The 4568-nt window shown below is 33.2% G+C and overlaps 1 pseudogene; it reads right to left on the reverse strand.

Annotated features, from left to right (window-relative positions):
- Window positions 1-3786: 3786 nt before the first annotated feature.
- Window positions 3787-3942, reverse strand: LOC116282803 (ATP synthase subunit epsilon, mitochondrial pseudogene; annotated as a pseudogene).
- Window positions 3943-4568: the final 626 nt, after the last annotated feature.

Consider the following 4568-nt stretch of genomic DNA (forward strand, 5'->3'; position numbering starts at 1 on the left):
GAATTCAGATCTTTATATCACAAGTTTACAAATTTATGGAAGTATTAGCCATGAAATCATCTGTCATCTGATCATTGGATTTCAACACTGAAAAACTGAAAAACTTAACCTGGGTAGAAAAAAAAGTTAATTAGGATATCAGAAAATAGACCTATGAGGGACATTCAAATTACGTTTAGAATTTGGGTATGTTAATAGAGTGAACCTAACTGTCCACAGAGCTCTGTTTAAGGAAGAAGCATGTTCCTTGAATTATATCTTAGTTCAAAAGCCACAATATTTAATGAATATGTTGTCAAAATTGATCAGTGTTTGAAGTGCACTTATGCCACAACTGAAAATAAAAAGATACCATGGATAAAAGTCAGCAGTCAGAGGGTATAACTGATTGAGAATGAGAGATAACAGGGTTATGTAATGTGGAGATCTGATAGGAAGAAAGATCAAAATCCAATGACTGCCTCTTGAGGACATAAACAACAGGCAGTTCAGTAACAGTTCAAACAGGGACATGAGCTGAAGTCCATTTGGGGGTCGGTGCCTTGGGGAAGACAGCGCCAGGTGCTGTCCAGTGATCATGGTGACTGTGCTGCCTGACAGTCATTGCTTTTAATGAAGACATTCTTTTAATGTCTTCAAGAAGTCCACTGAAAATTCTACAATTAGAAAATGTTCCGTTGACACAAAACAACTGAGAAACACTGCCTTAGACACGAATGTAACAGCCAATAAAATATTTCATAAGAAGATTGTAAATTATTGCAGAAAGAAAAGTCTGTAGACCTTATCTGGTTCGTTTTCTAGATTTACCTTTGGACATAAACTACTACATATGCCTAAAGAAAAATTTGATATAGACATTAAATTTTTAGATGTACTTACTATATGCTGGAATATTTCAATATTCCAGCAAAATAATTTATTTTATTAGAAAAGGTGTTTTTTTCCCCTAGAAATTTATCATTTGCAAATGCTTGCTTTATAATAAGAAATAAATGTTTTATTTAGCATCAAGGTAATGAGGGTACACAAAACTTTTTTGAGATTTTAGAAAATAATTGAGGGCTTCTTAGTGAAAACTATCTTAAAATTATTTTTTTGGTGGCTAATTGCTTGCCAATAAAGAATGAGTCATTGGAGATGCTGATAGATAAGATTTAGACAATGGAGATGGGGGTGTATATTTGGCTATTTGTATGTAGCAAAAATAAACACCGATAATTTTTTCAATGAGATATGTGGCCTCATTCGAAGAGTTAAAGCTTTTCTAGGCTATGTTGATGAAACTGTAAGACACTAATTCAATTCAATACAATACAATTTTGAATACAGAGCTATATAACCACTTCGGTGAATGAGCTTGGTGAAACTGAATACAAGTTATTTTAATGTTGCTCAGGCAAACAATGGGATTCAGGAAGAATGGTTTATTGAAGTAAGAGACCATAGTAACTTAAAAATACAGTGCCATTCAGAAGTTGAATACCAATGATCCACATCTTTCAAAGCCCATCTTCTCATTAAGGATTTCCATGACTATATGAGCCTGAAAAGACTATATATGAGATGAAATAAATTATTCTAATCCAAGATATCAATAGTTGCAAGTAATTTCTTACTAATAACAAAAATCAGGAAAGCTTATACTTTAAGAAGAAAAAAGATGATCAAGGGAGGTCCAAATTTATTTCTGTGCTGACAGTGCTCTCATTGACTAGTATATAGATAACTTTATTATACATATATACATATTTTAAAAACCTTAAAGAATATGAACGTTTTAGTGAGTGAACTAGGAATTATTTATCATCCATAATATTTACTCATTGGAGTGTCCAGTTGGTGAAATCACTGTGTGTTTCATGAAAAGAATCTGAGAAATGCTGATGTGGACATTTTTGTTTGTGAAGGAAAGCTATCTATTTTTCAACTAAACTGTAAATTCTTCCAGGGAAAGATCCATACCTTTGATTTATTTAAATATCAAGTATAGTGTTAGGCACTTAGCAGCCTTTTAAGAAACAATAGAACCAGATCAGCTAATACAGTGACTTGTTAATTACTACTAGAAACTCTGAATTACAAATAATCTATTTTATAAGCCTGAGGGAGAAAAACATGGTTATATAAATACTGGAAAATAACAGGAGGTGCTAAAATCTAAGAAAAGTTTCTGGGATCTTATGAAAAAAATTAGAAATGTAAATTGGATGAATAATTGTAAAATGAAATTGGTAAGTGTAAATTGCCTTTAAAAAGTTCACAGAAAACATTTAGACTAAAAAAAAATCAAGATTTTTAAGTTGAGTGTAATGATGATTATTTGCAATTGTATATATATTTATCCAATATAATTAAAAATTACCTGTTCATGTATAAAAACAGAAGTTGATGGGCTGAAACTACATGAAGCAGCAGAGCATAGCAGTTAAGGACACAAGTTCGAGAGCCCAAGAGTCAGGGTGTGAAACTGAGTGCCACTTTCTGTCTGTGTGACTAGGGTAAGCTAGACTGACTCTCCATCTCTCTGTGACTCATTTCTCCTCATTTGTAGAGTGGTGACAGCAATAGTATTTAGCTCACTGAGGTGTTGTGAGGCTCACATTTGCTGATAGATAGGAAAGCATGTAGAAGAGAGCTAGACACACAAGCTCTACATGATGTTTTCTGTTCTGAGGATCATCTTAGGTCATTCCTCACTTAGCATTATATCAGTGACTAAAAGAAGTACTTAACAAGTGGATACACATGCACACACACACACATATTAATCATAATATTTTAATTGGATGAAATGACTATTATCAATACAAAGCATACATTTTAATATCTCATGTTAAAAAAAAAAAGGTCAACGCTGTTAAGACATATATAAAGCACTAGATTTTCTTTCATTGGGAAGGCAGCTAGGCTCACCACTAAACCACCAATGCTTCTTCCTGAATTTTCTTTCATTTGAAGCATAGTATGTGTGTCAAAATTTTGTGAGAAAATAAAAAATATTCATCTAGTGAATATTATTTGATTGAATATCATTTCGACAATTACATTCTTTTGATTTTAGGGATATACTCTTCCTTAAAATGTGGTTTTGAAAATAACTTTTATTTTAGAATGTTTCTTTTTACCTTAACCATCACTTTTTTTCATCAATATGCAGTCTAAACACATACATCTTTATTTTCTTCCATATCATCTCTGAGGGAAATTAGTACATGTTATCTCAGGTGTGTATGTTTGTGTGTGTGGGGTTACATTTACTTGAAAATATGCATTTGTATTCATGTTAACTTAGAACAAACACCAAAATATTAGCAGAGATTAACCCTGAGAGAGGAAGTTAAACATGATTTTTTTTTTCCATTTTGGAGTTCTTTTGTGTTTTTCTTTATATTCCCAAATATGTATTACAATCTAGGATTTCTTCCATAACATAAAAAAATTTACATTTTAGAGGAGAGTAGTTGTTGTCAAACTCATAGTTCATTCAGTCTAAGGTCTTCAGAAATCATATATGGTTGCAAAGATTGATCAACATCACAGAGAGGAATACTTTCTCAAAGTCTTAATTTCACTTATTATTATGTTTCTCTGCATCATGCATTTATTAAGCACTTGGGAAATGATATATTTTTTGAGCCATACTTTAAATTATTGGCAATGTCAATCTATGAAAAAGACAGGTATTTTTTTCCCCCATGAAGTGAGATCATTTTCAATCTGTCATAACATGTGCCCACACAGCTTCACTTTGAAAATGTAGCATTCACATTTAGTCAGGGTAGATTATTCCTTTTTGACTTTTACAACTTTTATGCGGCTGCCAGAAGTCTTCTCGACATTTGCTTTGAATTCTGTCTTCAGTGTATCTCTCACTGCTTTTGCACAGATCTGGGAGTACCGGAGGTAGCTGAGTCCAGCCTGTCACCAATATGTCACCATGGTGTCACAAGAATGGAGCACCTTGGGTCGAATTGCAAAGACGTGGTCAATGTCTTAGTGTACAGCCAAGCTTGGGAAATGATATGTTTAGCTTGCACTAATACTTGAATATATAAAATTAAGTAATAAAGTACTTGGGAAAATTTGGCCTGTTAACTTCATGTTATAGTTTCTTATTACTTAATGATAGTTAAGAATTCTGTTAGCCTCGTAAGTTAGCTACCAGTCGGGTCAAGAGATCTAATTTGTTTGAAACTTAACTCCCATTGTACCATCTATATTTTAGTATTCCAATATTTGGTGATGTTAGAGCCCCTCACGGACAATATTTTTATAGGTCAAAGAGTGCACAATATGTTTATTAATTGACTTACTTGGCTATTAATTCTCAGGGAGGCAGGCTGGAATTAAGCTGTGTTCACTCTTATCTACCTGTCAACTGGTACCTTGCGAGGTATTTAGTATTGACTCTAAGAATGGATGTTTCCATGTGCTGGCTTTCCTGATATGTGCCCACCAAACCTGATCCATCCGAAGTCTTCCACACCTCAATTAGTGATATCTCCATTCTCCTATAGTCTTGGTCTTAAACCTGTGGATTTATTTTTAATTCTGATCTTTCTCTC

The sequence above is a fragment of the Vicugna pacos genome, chromosome 13, assembly GCF_048564905.1.
Source record: "Vicugna pacos chromosome 13, VicPac4, whole genome shotgun sequence".
NCBI lineage: Eukaryota > Metazoa > Chordata > Mammalia > Artiodactyla > Camelidae > Vicugna > Vicugna pacos.